The 19601-nt window shown below is 38.5% G+C and overlaps 1 protein-coding gene across 1 annotated transcript in view; it reads right to left on the bottom strand.

Moving 5' to 3' along the window:
- GALK2 (galactokinase 2) overlaps positions 1-19601 on the bottom strand; it is a 199614-nt gene that overhangs the window by 55187 nt on the left and 124826 nt on the right. The window lies entirely within an intron of this gene.

The raw sequence follows: 19601 nt of genomic DNA, 5'->3' as shown, positions 1-19601 counted from the left end.
GCTTCACTTAATAATGGTTTTGTTTTACGTCATATGTGACATTACCTTTTACTTTAAAGATTCATGATTTTAATCCATATGGATATTTTTACTAAAAGAGATCATGACACTTCTATGACTTATTAGATCAAGAGTTTTTAATTTGAGATCCATGAATTTTTTTAAATTTTACAACTGTATTTCAATATAATTAGTTTTTTAAAATAATCCTATGCATCTTATTTTATGCACTGAAAAACATTATACTGAAGAATACATAGTACCTACCAGATCATTAAAGGGTTCTATGCCTCAAAACAGGTAAGAACCCCTGCCCTAGATTGTCTTTGAGAATGGCTGTACCTATAACATTCCTCCTCATTGAAGCCAATTCATTCCTCATTGAAGCCAATGATGAAGTCTCTCCAACCTTAGCTAGGCTGGTCCTACATCAACAGACACATAGTACACCTCCTAGGTCCACAAATGGAACCAGTTAAGCTTGGTGGGATTTGCTAAAGCATGCACACTATGCTCTCAGAGCCTTCAAAGGTCAACTCTGCACCAGGCTGATGCACCAAGGAAGGCTTTCAGTGACAGTTGTTCCAATTTAAAAAAAAAAAAAAGGTCTTTGGTTCCAACAAAATTACAAAGATATAAGCATAATAGAGGAAATAGCCAAAAAAAAAACCCTCAATTTTTTTTACAACAATGGGATGAACTAAAAAAAATCCACTCATTTAAGCAAAGAACATAAAGGTTGTTGTGAAGCACTTTATAAGATAAGCAACACATGCAATACATACTATGTCCAATTGTAAATTTACAAATAAATAAATTTTTACTGAAAGTCCAACAAACACCCACTTCAGATCCCATCTCCAATGGACAAGACTAAGTTACCCTCTTTGTATGTCTTATTTCACCATAACTTGGTAGTATTTGTAAATTGCATACCTAACCTCATGTGATCTAGCCTTCTATAACCCCTAAAAATAAATTAACAAAAGAGATTTTAGCCAGTACCAGACATCCTTATTTTTGTTATAAGAGCTGGGTAACCTTCCACTCGAGATACTGTAGCAGCAAGCACCCCAAGAGTCCTCAGGGTTTGCTGCCAATACAGGTTCTTGGATCTGCTTGTTAAAGGAAAGCAACTCAAAACGGGTTAACAAGCTTACTTTAATCAGTCAAACATATATCGTTTACCTAGTTCAGGGGAAAAAGGTCAGCACCCCAAACTTCAGAGTATACAGACAGAATTATCAAGACAGAGAAACAGATCGACAGGTTTCGAAACTGTCCAACCATTACATCCATAACAAATCAACATCTGGGTTTTTCAAAGCCAGGGGGCTCTGGACAACGGCTTCCCAGAATCCATATCAAATCACAGAACACTTCTCAAAGTGAGCCCCAAAACAAAGCTGCAATAGCCTTCTCCTCGCTCAGAGAATGCAACAACCTTATTGACTCACTGGCCAATCAAGAAGTATCTATTGAAAAAACAAGCCTCCCACCCCAGGCTCCAGGTGCACTTTAGCCTAGGGGCAGGGAAGATCTTACAAATTTACATTCCCATTACACATACATATTAGGCTTCAGATTTTCTGTCTAATATGAGGTATACACTATAATCATTATCATTCATTTTAAAGCAAACAACATACTATGCATGATATCAGTACAATTTTTCTTCATCATCAGCCTCCTAAATATACAACTGAAAACTTTTAAGAACTGATGCAGAATGAATCCTTTATACAAGACCATGACCTGACAGGAGGGACTGAGTCAGAAGAAGTCTTTACAGATGCCACCCACGTAGTCATGCCAAGATATTCATATCAGATGAAATGTCAAGGAATGGAGAATGAAGAAATGAGAGGGAGGAAATAAAAGTAAACCCAATAAAAAGACAAAGCTTTGGAAAAGGAGGATGATTCATAGTCAGTTTCATGGCCTTTTTTATTTATTGATCCATTTTTATTTACTGATCTAGTATAGATATCTCAGAGCTTAATTCCTATTCAGTCAAAAAGCCTTCTTTCTTGTTTTAATACTTCAGATTTCATACTCGATGGACACCTCGGTACTGGTTTTTCTTTATTGTTCATACTCACTATTCTACCAACTTTAACTCTTCTTCCTTGGTCTCTGGTGGAGAGTGCGCCTCCTATCATTTAACTACTGAGACAGACAAATAGACAGAGAGACAGACAGAGAACTGGTCTGGGAGTCAGGAAGTCTAAGTTCAAATCTAGCCTCGCTAACTATATGATCCTAAGAAAGTTACTTCCCTCAGCCTCACTTTCCTCATCTATAAAATGGGAATAATGACAGCTTCTCTCAGGTTGTTGTGAGAACAAATGCTATGAAAGTCATTTGGAGTTCTCAAAAAGAAAGATCTATATGAGTTCTGGAGTCATGATTATTAATTACAAAACAGACTTTGAAAAATGGCAATAATGGTGTAATTATGAAGCTACTTTAGGCACCTCTTTAAGGTGCCTAAGAGCTTCTGGATTATCAGGTACTGAACTGTCAGCACATAAGTGATAGACATTTGTAAGCCCAAATGCCAATGGATCTGTGATCTCATTAACATGAGTATGTCTTCCAACAATGTAAATCAATCACAATCTATCCATGCCTACTCATCCTGCATAATTCTTTCCCATATCCCTCCCATAACTTTGCCATAGAGAGGGCATGCCTAATATGTTGGGGCCTTTCTCTCCAAATCTCAAAGATGCCAATAAAGTATACTATACATTACCTATCCTTCACTATTGCCAAATAGTCAGCCCAGCTTCTTTTTTGACAAAATGTTTCTTTCATGTTATAATTTATATCAATTTTTCTTCACAATTACTGATTTGTAGTTTGTTGCAATCTGTTTGTGCCCATTGTGCGCCTCTCTGTTTTCCTGAGGATGATCTTAAATTCAAATACTTGAGACTATAGTATTCCATGATTCACAGCCAAATAAAACCACCCAAATAATACTGTTATATACTAAACTAATAAATAATAATAAGTACCTACTATTTGTTGCTCACTGTGCTAAGTGCTTTCCAGGACCAGTGCTCTATCCACTGTGCCACCTTGTTGCCATAGCTGAGTCCCAAAGGCCATTTCCCATTAAATAAATAATCAAAGGATATGAAAAATAGTTTTCAAAATAAATACTATAAACTATTAATGACCATATGAAATGCTGTTCACTAATTATAAGCAATGTTTATTATTATATGCCAAGCAAGCTGGAAAAGATAACAAAACAGGAGAAGTTAATATTGAAGGGGCTATAGAAAGAAAAGTACAATAATGGAACATGAGTGGAGTTATGAATTGATCCAACCATTCTGGAAATCAAATGGGAATTATGCAAATAAAGTGGCTAAAATATCTATACTTTTTGACCTAAAGATCCCAACCATTAGCCAAGGAGGTTAACGATAAAAAGAAAGTCCCTATGTACCAAAACATTTTATGTTTTTAATAGAAAGGTCAACCTCCACTTGAGGTCATGGAATCAGAGCTGTAAATGATATCAGACTTTTTCAATGAGTTGATTGGTTTGCTGTACTGTTTTTTTTTTCTATTATAAGATATGGCTCTCTGGGAGGAGAAAAGAATATATTGGGAAATGTATACAATATAAAAAATCCAAAAAATTTGTTGCAAAAAAAAAAGGTTTTGGTCTTTTAGGGATGTAGTCATTTGTGTTTCAGTGTATGGTAATTAAAAGAATAATGTGATTCCACATATGATTTCACATGTAGGCAGTGCAGACCAAGTGCTCCAATTCTGGGCTGAACTTGTTGTCCATTTGAATGCTTATTAAAGTTATATGCACTAGGGGTGGCTGGGTGGCGCAGTGAGTAAAGCACTGGCCCTGGAGTCAGGAGAACCTGAGTGCAAATCCAGCCTCAGACACTTAACACAAAAACTAGCCATGTGACCTTGGGCAAGTCACTTAACCCCAACTGCCCTCCAAAAAAAAAAGTTATATGCACTAAGGGTCAAGTTCTATAGGTTGTACATACACAACTCTATATCAGAGAATAGGCATTCTTCATTTGCTTGCTATTCTTGTCCTCACTCCTCCCACCCCCACATGGATAGTTAGATCAAATTCTCTGGAGTGATTATTAATCTTACTAGGTAGTGCAGTAAATAGAGCACTTGCCCTGGAATCGGGGAGTCCAAATCCAGTCTCAGATACTTAATACTTACTAGCTGTATAACCTTGGGCAAGTCACTTAACCCCAGCTGCCTTGCCTTCCCCCTCCAAAAAAGATAAAAACAAACACCAAGAGGCTATACAATTTTCCAAAGCTGTTACAATCAGCATGTCATCTGCAAACAGGTGTCTCTCAGAACCTAACAATTTATGAAGAATTCCTCTGACTTCAAGACTGCAATGGATTTCCTCTGACAGTTACAAACACCTTTGGTAAATGTGTATGTATTCTTCACCCCTCCACACTCCCTGCCCCGTTTTATGCTTTGTCTGATATGAATAACTGGAGGGTCATCAACCAAGTTTATCTCAGTTATATCTTTAAAAGATCTTGCATAATTTTGGAATATGCATGAGCGACCCCTTGTGGCAAACTTGCCTTTGAGAGTTTTGTTTTACTAAGCCAAATTTTTTTTTCCAACAGTCAAGAAACAATAACCAAAGTAGAATCTTGCATTCTTTATCTGTCATTTAATTGCATGACAGCATAAACGTTTATTACTGAATATTGCTTCTGAAAGCCTTGCTGTTCCTATCTAGCACTCTTTATCAAGGATGTACTCCAAGTATGTTTAAGTTATTCTCATAAAAAAAATTCATTTAGATAAGAAAAGTTACAGAGAGGCTCGTATGAAATAACCTCCTTAAGTCTCCTCCAGCTCTCAATCAATGTTCCTAGCATTCAAAGATATAGGTAAGTAGTTGTTGATATTCACCTTTCTGAGGGTAATAATAAAGTCCAAGATTTTTCCACAACTTTGATTCTCAAAATTTCAAGAGGGAATATGTCAATCTCCCAACATTTTCAAAACCATGCTGACTTGAGTTGTATACACTTGGTCTAGTTCAGTCTGACTATTGCAGGAGTGGAGAACCTGTGGCTTTCTAGGGCCTTTTGACTGAGTCCAAGTTTTACAGAATAAATCCTTTTATGAAGGACGTCTGAACTGTGAAGTTGGATTCCGTCAAAGGGCTATACTTGAGAACCCAGAGGGCCACATGTGGCTTGAAGGGCCACAGCTTCCCAGTCCTGGACTATTCCATCATTTTTTTTATCCTTGAGGGTCATTTCTACTTCCTCTAGTTAAGGGGTTTATAACTTTTGGGGGGTGAAGGGTCTTGAATCTCTCCATTAGTCTAGTAAAATCCACAGATCCTTTCTTAGAATAACGCTTTCAAATATACAAAATAAAATCCATAGGCTTAATAAAATCAATTATATTTAAAGTTATCGAAAAAAAATTTAAGTTCATGAACCCCAAGTAAATAATACCTGCTCCAGACCACATATCCAAGAGTATAATGTAAGAATGTAAGCAAGATGGCTCTCATGAAAAAAAGTTATAAAAATATTTGCAGCTCTTTTTCATCCATTTGTTGTTCTTTTTGTAGTCTCATCCACAAATGTCTGTGGGATGACGTTGGCCAAACTTTCTTTAAACTGGTTTTTCCCTTCATTACTTCTCGCTATTTTTATTTTTATTTCTTGCTACTCATCCTTCATATTCTTCACAAACAAATTTATATTCCAAATGACTATTGTTCGTTGTTGTAAATATATCTATACCTGGCAAGTAAGTCAAGGCAATCTTTCAACTCTCTTGGTCTCCTTGTTATAATTAATTATCCATTTATGGTACTTAAAATTTTGCATGAATAGTCACTGTTCATGTTCTTTCCTCTATTCATTTCACTTTTTTCTAAATCAACAACTTGTTGTCAACATGAGGTTGCATTTTTAATAACAGGTATATTTTTATTCATTTTTCTTCTTTCCTCTAGCTTTGCTAATAACAATCTTTGCTTAAACAAGCCAATGGTCTGACAGTACACCACTGGGAATGACTCTCATCATCAGTAATAAGTCATTTCCTCTCTGTCAAAATATAACCAATTTCTTTTTTGTTGCTGCTATTATTTCTTTCCTCAAAGAAAGCTGACTTGATACCATACCTGAAACCTAATTCTGACAATTCCATAGATAGACAAGCAATGACTCCGTTATTTTGAGTGGAGAAGAGAGAAGAGTAGACAGTGGGAAAACAGGGAAAGAAGAATTGAGAAGGAAAGAACATTATTTCTATTATGGGTACAAAGAAAACAAGACATACATAGCAGCCAGTTGCATATTAGGAATGAGGAATTATGTGATTGGCACATAAAAATGCTACCTGCCCCAAGTAAAATCTGAAGACAGAAACTGTAAGATGCTTGAGGAAGTGAAGTCCCCAAAAACATTAGCATGCAAGGAAAAAAAGTCATACTTATAAAGTGGTTTTAAATTCATAAAATGTTTCCCTAACCACATCACCATGATTCTGGCAGGTATATATGATTATATATGTGTGATCATATGCATTTTACAGATGATTAAACAAAGGTTCCAAAAGGCTAACTGACTTACCCATGGTTACACAAATATTAAAGTTTCCCCAGCTAGAATGTGAACCCAGGTCTCCTAACTTCATGTTCAGAATTCTTCCTACTAAGCTGACAAGTGAAGGAAGAATCTTTTTCTTCCCATTAATTCCCTAATTAACAAAATTAAATTTGGGGTAATCATACAATATGAAAGAATCATATGTAAAAATGTAAAAGACAGATTCAGAATTTTCTTTCCATTCAATTAAAATTTATTGTCTATGGAATTCTGACAGGCAATGGTGATATAAATAAAAAAGTAAATGACTCCTGTCTTCAAGGAACTTAAATTCTATAAGATGAATGACAGGCACACATATGAATATAATACAAGGTAAGGAATGAAGGGAGCGAAGGAAAGATTCTAGGAATACCTGAGAAGAAGATAGCACTAATAGCTGAGCTGATCAAAGAAGGCTACCTGGAGTAGGTGGCACTTGAAATGATCTTTAAAAGAAGATAAAGATTCTAAGAGGCAGAAATGAAGGAGTATATTCCAAGAATGGCAGAAAAGAAATACATGTTTTTGACCAAAAGCAAATTTGTACCTGATTTCATATCCTCAGCTGGACAGAAGTCATGTGGATTGAAATAATATAACCACCTAAAGAAGTGACATTAAACAGCATACAGTTGTAGCAGGGAACAGATAACATCAGTAAATTGGAGGGATATGAAGTATGTGCATCTATCCACTCCACACTCAAGCCAAAGGGACATAGATAACAAAGATATAAAGTGTTCTCACATTGCTATAGTACAATAAGTAGCTTGCCAAAAAAAAAAAATGCCCTAGGAATTGGTTCACTTAGTACTCGACCGTTATTTAAGTTATATCAAATGTGCAATAAACTCCACATGGATAACAAAGGGTTGTTGTGAACACATTAACCAATTGTGGAAAAGAAATCTTTCTGAGAGAACATCAGGGAGAGTTCAGATTTCCATTAAATCCTGGACCCCAACAGACCCCAAAGCCATTTAGCAAAGGACAAAGGGATCTTTCTCTTCCTAATGCAGGTGAGGGCTATGAGGTGACTAGGAAATACTAGGCTTACCCACTATAAGGCTTATAGACTGAAAACCCTGGGGCAAGAACAGCAATGCTTTCATAAGAAGGGGATCTCCCTTTCCTTCTGCTCCTTGCTCAGTTATTTTAAACCTTGTTTAATAAAGGAAATTGCATTCTCTCCAGCACCCCACCTTCCACCTGAGACCTTCAAGAATCTTATAGGCACCTTACATTGCCTAACTTTCATCAGTTCCACTCCACCCTAACCCCTCTTTCAAACATGATAATCAGGGGGTCATTTAAGAATGCAATCTGACTTCATAAAAAGAACCAAAATTAGAAGCCAACAAACCACAGCTTTTTGCTCTATACGAAGTAGGGTGAAATTGAACACTCATTAACTTTAAAAGAAAGGCTACTAAAAGCAGTTAATGTGGTTAGCACCCCGCTTTCAGGGTCCCTTCCCCCTGAGAACCATGGGAAATTCCCTGTGGTTCAGGCTAGATATTTAAATAAGCAACAATCATCTACAAGGGTAGGAAGAAATACTAGAGTTAGATTAATCAGGGAATGAAGTGCTGAACTGTACTGAAGTATTTACATTTATTTAAGTCTCCACCAAATTATGTATTTTTATACATAATTGGCATGTGTTTATGCTTAAATAGTCTCAACAATGTGGTCATGTATTGTTCATATTCATTAGACATTTTAATTTAGAAGTTTAGAATTTATCTAGTCCAATCCCCTCATTTTATAGATGAGCAACTGAGACCTAGAGAGGTTTTGTCAGATGATTTACACAAGGGTGGTTGGCAGAAAGATGAAGGTTTTTGTTCTTTTTTTTTAACCACGATTAAGCAAATTAGCACATACTTTGCTTTCACTAACCACACCTAGAGGGATTCTGACACTACAAAGATTTATCAAATGGTAGCAATGGCAGACCAAGTATGTAACAGACAAGAAGAAGCCTAACTAGCTCATGTCTAAACATTAGTGTCACTCACTGACAAACTAAGTTTATGCTGATGTTGATACTAGCCTCTGAGGTCACTTCTAACTCTAATTTTTTTTTTTTTGCTTTTTGGAGGGGGGGAGGGCAAGGCAACTGGGGTAAGTGACTTGCCCAAGGTCGCATGGCTAGTAAGCTAGTAAGTGTGTCAAGTGTCTGAGGCCACATTTGAACTCAGGTCCTCCTGACTCTAGGGCCAGTGCTCTATTCAGAGCACTTGTGTATGTTCCACCTAGCCGCCCTCTTCTAACTGGATCAAAGATCCTCTGATCGAACAACTTCTCTAAGAAATCAGGTAGGCCGGGCTCCCTCAATTTGTCCCTAGAAAAATGGGGAGGGGTGGAGTTCAGAGCGATTATTAATTAGCCAACAGAGAAATATGGGCATGTCACAAATCTCCCATGGTCTCAGTTTTTTTTTTTTCATCTATAACATGAGGGAGCTGAACTACATGGAGCTCTTAAATCTGGGATCTATGAACCTGGTTGGGTTTTTTTATGTTTTTATAATAATATTCAAATATAATCGGTGCATAGGTGCATACATTTCATTTTATACATTTTAAAACTTCAGCATTCATGGGCTTCACCAGATTCTACCCACAAAAAAGGTTAAGAACCTCTGAACTAGATGTTCTTTAAAGTCCTATGTAAGGGGAGGCGGAGCCAAGATGTCTGAGTAGAAGCATGACCTTCCCACAGCTCCGGCTTCCACCCTCCCCAATCCATGTAAAAAGGGGGCTCTAAACAAACTTTGGAGCTGCAGAACCCCCAAAATGACACAGAGAAGCTAATCTCCCGCTGAGGACAGCCCGGCAGGCCTAGAGGAATCCAGGACAGCGCTCTGGGAGCCAAGACCAGCACCATGCTGAGGCTTTAGCCCCAGGGGGGCCTGACCAGCCACCAGCCAGGGGGACTCCAGATCAGCAGCAGCTGTGGCCGTTTCCAGATTTATCAACACATAGACACAAAGGACAAAGTGAGAGGTCAGTACAGTCTGGAATTTTGGGACCAGTAAGTGGGAGTGCTTGGCTTTTACCCTCAGGGTGAAAAGCCGCTGAGACGGCGGCACATGGCAGCTTCAGCTCTTGGCCTGCAGAGTGTAGCACAGTCTACAAGCACCAGTCTGAGGGGTAATTGCTCTTGCTTTAACCTGCTTGGATCTGGATTGCAGTCTAGGGTGGAGGTTCTGGGGTGTGTGTCCAGCTTGCCAGAGCATGTGGAGACCTCAGAGAGGGCACCCATCTAATACCTCTGGCAGCTGAGAAAACCCCAGCATTTGGGATGAAAACTCCCCTGTCTGGTGGCAGAGTCCTACTGTGGCAAAAAGCCCATAAGTCAAGTAATTGAGTGGCAAAATAAGTAGGCAAAGGAAACAAAGCAGACAGAAGATTCCAATGATACACTCCTATTTTGGGGACAAAAAAAGGAGCAAAGCATGGAACAGGAGGAAAGCAGTGAAGTCAGAACTCCTGCACCAAAAGCTTCAAAGGAAAACACAAGCTGGTTACAGGCCATAGAGGACCTTAAGAAGCAGATAAGAGAAGTGGAGGAAAAATTGGGAAGAGAAATGAGAACAATGCAAGAAAATTATGAAATGAGAGTCAACAGCCTGACTGAGGAAAATAATACCTTAAAAAACAGACTGACTCAAATGGCAAAGGAGGCCCAAAAAGGCAATGAGAAGAATGCCTTAAAAAGCCTAATTTGCCAGATGGAAAAAGAATCTCAAAAGCTCACTGAGGAGAATCATTGCTTCAGAATTAGATTGGAGCAAATGGAAGATAATGACTTTATGAGAAATCAAGATGCTGTTAAACAGATCCAAGCAAATGAAAAAATAGAAGGCAATGTGAAATATCTCATGGGAAAAACCACTGACCTGGAAAATAGATCCAGGAGAGATAATTTAAAAATTATTGGACTGTCTGAAAGCCATGACCAAAGTAAGAACCTAGAAATCATCCTCCAGGAAGTTCTCAAAGAAAACTGCCCTGATGTTTTAGTACTAGAGGGCAAAATAGAGGTTGAAAGAATCCACCGATCACCTCCTGAAAAAGATCCCAAAAAGAAAACTCCTAGGAATATTATAGCCAGGTTCTGGAATTCCCAAATTAAGGAGAGAATATTACAAGCAGCCAGGAAGAAACAATCTGAATATTGTGGAAACACAATCAGGATAACCCAGGATCTGGCAGCTTCTACACTGAGGGATCGAAGGGCTTGGAATATGATATTCCAGAGGTCAAAGGAGCTGGGATTAAAACCAAGAGTCACCTACCCAGCAAAACTGAGTATCATGTTTCAGGGGAAAATATGGTCATTCAGTGGAATAGAGGACTTTGAAGCATTCTTGCTGAAAAAACCAGAGTTGAATAGAAAATTTGACATTCAGATACAAGAAGCAAGAGAAGCATGAGAAGGTAAACAAGGAAAAGGAATCATAAGGAACTTATCAAAGTTGAACTATTAACATTCCTACATGGAAAAAACAATAATTGTAACTTATGAAACTTTTCTCAGTAGTTGAAGGGATTAGAAATATATATATATTTGTCTATATATGAGGGTATATGGGCATATGAATAACATGTTATTGTGTGTATATATGTTTACAGGTATACATAGAGGGCACAGGTCCAATTTAACAGGAAGGAATGATACTTAAAAGGTGAAATTAAGAGGTGATAGAGGAATATAATGAGAGGAGATGGGGAGAGACAGAATAGGGTAAACTATCTCATACAGAAGAGGCAAGGAAAAATGGTTACAATGGAGGGGAGGAATAGGAGGGCAGAGGGGAATGGGTCAACCTTGTTCCCATTGAATTTGGCTTGAGGAGGGAGTGAAATGCACACTAAATAGGGTATCTCACCCTCCAGGAGAACGGGGGAAGGGGATGAGAGGTGGGATGATGGAAGCGAGGGTAGGCTGAGGGGGAGGGAGGTTGGAAGCACTCACTTTTGAAAACAGACGGGATCAAAGTGGAGAGTAGAGTGGGTGGGGAGGTGGGATGGGAGGGAGGTAAGTGTAGTCCGTCTTTTACAATGTATCTACTACGTTATTGTTTTGCATTGGCAACACATGTGCAACCTATACTGAACTTCGTGTCTTCCCAGTGGGGGTGGGTGGCGGGGAGGGAGGGGAGTGAATCTGGAGTTGAAAGTTTTGAAATCAAATATTCAAATATGTATATATATGTATACATGTGTGTGTGTATATATATATATATATATATATATATACTATTGTTAATACCATCTTAAATGTAATTGGGAAATGGGATGTGCAGGCACTGAGGCATAGAAATCCACTGGAAAAGTGGAAAGGGGTGTGGAGGAGGATGTGGGAGAGAGCAGATTGGAGGAGGGAATATCCTGTGGGACTGCTATTTTGGGGCAGTGGGTAGGGGAGAAATGAGGAGAAAATTTGTAGCTCAAAATCTGGCGGAAACAGATGATATAAATCAGAAGTTAATAAAGCATTAAAAAAAATAAGAAAAAAAATAAAGTCCCATGTAAACATAAAGTTCCCACATATACAAGAAAAGAAGGGCTGAAATTATTAAGAAAGATATAGAGGGAAAGATATGGGATAGAAAAAGCAGTGTGGAAAGGAGTATTTAGCAATCAATCCTAAAAACTGGATAAATTTTGTAGGCAAAGAAATCTACCATGAGCAGACATCATCCACAAACATGAAAACTATAGAAAACACCTACAAAGCATAGTGCTGCAAATATTCTCAGATAAAAGAGGCGTTTGTGACAAAATAGTTCTAGGTATAAAGAAGGTTTTAAGAAAGGGTACAACTCCAATGACTTTGTTATACTTAATTCCAGCAATAGATAATGGGCCCTCTACTATCCCAATTCACTAGAGGTATAGTTGCCCCAAGTTCAGGCTCTAAATTCAACACACCTTTATTAAATACCTGGTTGCTATGTGCAATCTACAAGAAACTCAAGTTCCTATTTTTAGGGATTTGGAACCATCAGGTGGGGTCCAGCCAAAAATGGGATACTTTCCTAATAAGGCAGTTCCCACAATAGTCCCCAAAAGATTACCAGGGTATAATTCCGTTTTAGAACACAGTCAATGTCCAAGTTTCAAGTTGCAAACCCCTTGGGCATAGATGCTGAGAAAGAAAGGCCTTTTTTCTCTGCAGGTCCCCGAACCACAAAGATGATGTCTCCCTTGTGTTTGCATTTCTTTTTCCCTAAAAGATGATGACATATCCTACCTCAAGATGAGCTGTCAGGGGACACTGTAAGCCAACCCGGAGACATCCCAAAATAGGCAGAGAAAAAAAATCATGCTTCTCAGTTTAGCCCTGAAAAGTTAGTTTGGAGACCAAAGAATAGTTACAAAAGGAATATGGGGTACAGAAGAGAGAGGAAAGGTTGCAAGGATTACAAAAGAAATTGGACCTAGAAAGACTCAGCAGTGAAGACAAGTATTCAAGAATCAATCCTAAAAAACCTGCTCTATTCTAGATGCAAAAAAATCTATGCCAAGGGGATGTCATATTAAAAAAATGCATAGGAAACCCATGTGAGTGCTGGGCTTAGAGAGACAAGATATTTTCTGCCTTCTGAAAGGGATCTGGAAAGTCCTATTTTCTGGGGTGTGTGGCCCTATGAAGGGGAGGGAGAATTTCGGTGAAATATTATCTTTAAGCATATACCCACCAATCTTAGCTAGGGAAAGACAAAAGAAAGATTCCAGTAAGAAAGGAAAACATGAGGTCCTTAAACTATCTGTTTTCTTACCTTCGCAAACCTTTGCTCAATCTTCCCTAACCCTGAGATGTCCTTGTTGCCCCTCCCCATTCACCACCAAAATCCCATAGTTACCTGTGGTCATTCTATCTATCCTTAAAGGCCCAGCTTAAGCATTACCTTCTCTGTGAAGAGTTCCCTGATTGACTTAGCTGGAACTGATTTTTCCCCCTTAATCTGATCATATCACTTTATGGTAAATATATGCACTTACACTTTAATTTCTATTGTATTTTGGCCTTGTATATAGTTTATGATACCCCTGCTAGACCACAAGTTTCTTGAGAATAGGGGCCACAGCATATTTATTTTCTTCACTGTGCCACCAACCAGCATAGTGTGTTACATCCAGGAGGTGTGTTTGAACGCTTGTTCAATCTGGATCATTCTGAAAGCCACTAAATATTCAACAAATATTTAACATATACCTTACTATGTGCAAGGCACTCAAAAATTCACATAGAATGGGACCTGCCATCTGATCCCCACCAAAATGCTTCCCTCCCTCCAAACAGACTAATACACTTCAGCCTGCCCCTCCAGCTCATCATCAAGCCTTCTTTCCACATTAATCCAAGAACCTGCTGCCAGAAGTAGTAGTACCTTCTAACCAAAGCATCTAGAGACAGAACTGGGATGCTGGTGAGTCCTCTGCAGCCAAAGGGCTGGGAAGATGGTCCAATTGGCCAGAAACCTGGAATTCGGGAGGTACAAAAAGTCTTCCATTCAGAGAATATACCCAACTGGGATAGTACAGTTAATTCTTTTCCTTGTCTAAATTTCTTAAAAACTCACATGTGCTAAGATGTTGATGGGTATTTGGGGAGGGGGCAGAAAAAAAGCAGGCGAGGGGAAATCCAAGAAAAGTTGTTGTGGCAAGACAGCAGGAGGCAGAATCTTGGCCAGACTAATGTGATCAGACAGAAATAAGACCAGAGTCACAGCTACTAAATACCAAAGAGGACTCAGAATGCCACTGCAAGGCATGTTGTAAAGAATTGGTGTCTCTCCCTTGGCTAAAGGATTGCTTGTTTTGGCTCCAACCTTTCTAAAATGTTTAAATCATGATAATAATAATGGATAAGAGGCAAGACTGCCAACCCCTGTGGTTTGGCCTTAAGTCCCTTAGTACCAAATGTCATCTTCCACAGTCAATGAAACCCTCCCACTCCCTGGGGAGGGCTGCATGAAGCACTGATTATCCAAAAGGCATCATATTCCTGTCCCACCCCTGAAGTCCAGTTGACAGCTGACCAACCAATAACACTAGGCATTAAGCCAATTTGGACAGGGAGAAAGGAAAGATGCGGGAAGATTAAATGACAGATACTAACACCAGGTAATTTCCCTAGCATAATAAAACAACAGTGTTATTACTATAATTAACTCCTGGTTATTTCCCTAGTGAAGGGAAGACAAAGATCCTAATACAGCTTTGACCTAAGCCTTAGTTTTAAGGATATTAACATTAGTACTACCAACTAGACACAGGATCATTTTATAGATGAGGATATTGAGGCTCAGAAAAGTTAAGGGACTTGCCCAAAAATATATAAAGTTAGAGGGGGCATCTCAACCCACGTCTTTTGACTATAGAGACACATATACCAGTTTTTGTATGCAAAGTGACTTTAAATGTTAATTAGTTAAAATAAGTCTCACACCTGTTCCACTAACTCATACTAAAATATTCTACTTTGATCTCTATAACCCAGAGATCAAACCAGGTCACACAAAATAAGGTGTTTTGTTTTGCGTTTTTTAAAGGATTCCTTTCTCTTCCCTCTCCTCACCCAACTAGGATAAAGTGATCTCTCCAAGCATGGCTTAGATTACAACTGGATAGAACATAGTAATAACTGGAGCTATCCAAAAGTAGGCTAACCTGCCTGAAAAAGTAATGAGATCCCTGTTATTAAAGATCTTCAAGCAAAAGTGGGATGATCAACATTGTTAGGAATGTTACAGAGAGGATTCAGGCTTCAAGTAGGGATTTAACTAAATGGTGTTGGAGGTCCCTTCCAAATCTGAGATACTACAATCCTATATTCTTCAAGCAGGTTTAGGACAAGAGGTGCCATATAATGTTACAACCAAAAATTCAAGTCACGCAAGGCAGAGAGAGGACTGAATTCTGGAATCATGAACCTTCCAATCTTTAATTCTGGGGTGGAGAGCAGAGGGCACTCTAGCCACATCCTACTCCTAAAGCCCAGGGACCAAAGGGTGGAAGCTCACTGTAAATATGGTCCTAAGCTACTATTAGGAGGCCCAACCCCCAATCTCCCTAGGAGACAGAATATATACTCTCAAATATTTTAGGAAAGCCCCAAGATTCTCATGGAGTCCCTTAAAGAAGCAAGGAGTTTCTGCTTTGATCTCACTCTTCACTAAGGTTCAATGTAGAACCTGGGGTTGCTGGAACAATCATACTGTCTTCCCTCAGTGGATTCAAGCTTAAGATCCCTTATAGGCCCATTCTTCAAAACATGGTGCTTACATCTCACGGCTGTCAGTCAGCATTCCCTCTAGTCAGTATGGGGTTTCATGAGGGGAATACTAATTTCACTTAGGGCCACAGCTACAGTTGTGCTCCCACCCTTCCAAGTCACGTAATTTCCTTTATCTTATCTATCCTTGACACCATACTACCATCAAGTAAATATGCAAGAGGAAACATGGAAAATACCGTTCATTCACTCATCAAGTACTAAGTAAATAAATATAGCACTGTTTTAGGCATTGAGAACAACATAAAAGAAACAGTAAGAGTTGATACTTGCTCTCAAAATCTTACAATCACGTTATAATCAGATTCCAAGGAATGGGTAACCCTAACACCAATGCATTAGAGAAACTCTGCCCTTCAATTGAAAAGAATTTCTTTTTCTGAGGCCTCTCCATCCCTTGCTGAGTATCCATATACTTGACCTTCCCCAACCAAAATAAATATGTAAATACCTTACATTTTTAAAATGTCTACATTGTGTAAGAACACTGGATCTGGAAAAGACCAACTGAGCAGCTGTGTAAACCTGTCTAATTCATTTAACCTCTCTGGGACTCAGGATCCTTATTTATAAAATGAAGGGAGTGGACCAGATGACATCTAAGCCCCTTTCCAGTTCTAAATCCATCTTTCTAAATCACTTTACCTCTCTAGATCTTAATTTCCTCATCTCTAAAATTTCAGTTGTTGAAACTGCTATGATCTCCACTGTTCTTTCCAGCTAAATCTTTGATTACATCATCCATGATCCTAATCCATTTCATATCTCTGGGCCTCAGGCCCTCATGAGGGCCCTATGACAGAGAGATAATCTCAAAGACACTTTCAGCTCTAAGTTCTATCATTCTAGTCTTATACATAGTAGACCCTTAACTGATGTTTGCTGAAGGACGACTTTATGAGGGAAAGGTCAAAATATAAAAGGCAACACTAAGGCTCTGGCAGATGTTATTGCACAATCTCTCCTCCTTGACATAAATGCCAAAATGCCAGCCAATGTCTTAGCAAACTATTGGCAAGAGGCTTCAAAGGAAGGGCAAGTGACTTTTAATGGAACAGGAACTGGCCCAGGTCCGGAAATTTGCCCATCACTAGGGTAACTCATCACAAAACACATCCACCTCACATGATGCTAGCACATGGGACTATGAGAATCCCACATTATCTTGAGGAACTGGAGGGAAAGAGATGTTCACACACAAATGAGCCCCCAAACCATAAAGTACTCCCAGGAACCCCTAACAACCAAGACACTGTCCTTACCTCCCATGAGCTCCTTTCATGGGTATCACTTTCCACCCTTGAGGATATATGTATATAGGCCTCCAATCGAACAGCACTAACCCAAGGGTTTGGGCTCCTTCAGAAAGGAAATCAATTTGAGTTTGCTCAACAATCAACTTTACCCATTCCAGTGAATTCGACTCAGGATGATCACAAAGTCAAGCCCCACTACCTACGCACACCATCCCAAAATACTCATAGTTGTAACAAAGAGTAAAATTCAGGTTTTGCTCCTCTACATCAGTGCCATTCAGCTTCTCCAACTCTGGAGCCATAGATTTGTTCCTGTCCTTGACAGTAGTTTGGGCCTGAGCTCTCTTACCACTGACTCAAGTGAACTGGAATGAAGAGTCATGAGGGAGGAAGGGCAGCTAGAAGGTTATTTTATTAGTGCAAGTTAAAGATAAAGAGAGCCTGAATGAGGGTTGTGGCTCTATGCATGGAAAGAAAGGGACATACATACCTGTTTAGATAAAATATACCTGTCTGGGTAGTCCTTGTAATACCTCCGACCTTCTAAGGGCAATACTGTAGCTACCTAATTCTTTCATCACCGTGGAAGAAAAATTTAAGTAATAAAGATGAAAACTTGGACAGCATGAGGATTTATCACTAACCAGGAAAAGTAGCCCTAGCTCATATTTACATCATGCTTCAAAGTTTACAAAACACTTTCCCTACAACAACCTTATGTAGTAGACATGGAAGAGAATTATTATCCCCATTTTACAGATGAGGAAACTTGGTCTCCACAAAGTTGTGACCCGACAAACATTGCACAGCCAGGTAAGGGTCAGAACCAAGACTGAACTCAAGTCACTAGCCTACAGGGCCATCATTCTTTTCTACCTTCCTGTACTGCCTTCCTATAAATCAGGAGTTCTTAACATTTTTATGTCATGGGTCCCCTTTGGGGGAGCCTATGAACCTCTTCTCAAAACAATGTTTTCTCAAAACAATATTTTAAAATGCAGGAAAAATATTTATAAGATTATAAAAGAAATTACTCATAATGAAATATAGTTATCAATGGGTTTGGTGGTTTGTTTTTTTTTTAGTTCAGAGACCCCAGGTTAAAAACCTCTGTTATAAATTAAAAGCTAAAGAATATATTTTATCACACACCATTCCTCCCCTCCCTAATTCCTGCAATAAGTCTCAATGACAATGGGGCTCACTATTTAGTCTATGGCTAAATACATCTCCTTAGTCATTTTTTACTTCCCTAACAGTACTTTTAGCATAGGATGCATTGAGGCCAGGAGAAGCATTCAGCTTAGCTCCCCATTGCCGACTCTCATAAAAGATTTTTGTTTCTTCTTTCTCATTATTAATCCACTTTTTATAATTCTTCTTTATAATTTCACTGTTTAATATGAAGGCATATGTAGAACCTATATTAAATTGCAAGGAGGGGGGAAGAAAATTTGGAACTCAAAATCTTGTGGAACTGAATGCTATAAACTAATAGTAAATAATTTTTTAATTGAAAAAAATTAATAAGATTTGAAAGGTAGGAAAGAAGGAAAAAAATAACCAAGGATAAAGGCACATAATAAGCAATGGCACTGGGGCTGAGTTTGAGTCTTGTATGATTGTGAGATAGAAATGAGTAATATAGCTATCATTTAATTTTATTTAAATAAATGCATTATTTATAATAAAATTTCATTAAAAAAATTTTTTTAAAGATTTGTTGAAGATGTCAGGAGTTTGGGGCTGGAATTAGGTTTTTGATTCTTTTTTCTACATGAAAATTGTCTTTTAAAATTAGGTTCTGTTTGCTGCTATTGACCCTAGGGGTTAGATCCCTGGGCCCCAACAAGAAAAGTATTAAGACAGTATAAATATTATAGCAAACACAAATTTATTGTCAGAAACCTTACCATCTGAAGACCTGCGGGTGCCTAAAAATAAGTCTCCTCTCCACCCACCCCATGAGGTCTGGTCTCCACCTACTTCATACTTTTCAAATACTCAAGACCCTTCAGAGTTTCTTTTTTCTGTCTTTTCACCAAGACAATGGAGCACTTTATCTTAGAAATAGCATCCTGAGGGTGTGGCTCTATTTGAAATATACCCATAACAACACAAGGGAACCTGGAAATTATATGAATCACAGAATGGAAACAGTTGGAAAGTACCTTAAAGAGGATCTAGTCCAATCCATACTTGAACATGAATCCCTGTTATCACGTCCCTGACAAATTGTCAGTCATTCTTTCTACTTGAAAGCCTTCAGGAAGGGAGATTCCAGTACCCCAGGAGGCAGCCCATTCAGTTTTTGAACAGTTCAAATTGTTAGAAATTTTTCTTTACATCGGATTTAAATCTGATTCTCAGTAGCTTCACT

This window comes from Petaurus breviceps, unplaced genomic scaffold (assembly GCF_028583685.1).
Source record: "Petaurus breviceps papuanus isolate PSGF00001 unplaced genomic scaffold, PetGlider_PUasm1.0 37, whole genome shotgun sequence".
In the NCBI taxonomy this organism is placed as follows: Eukaryota; Metazoa; Chordata; class Mammalia; order Diprotodontia; family Petauridae; genus Petaurus; species Petaurus breviceps.
This window is presented reverse-complemented; position numbering and strand designations above follow the sequence as displayed.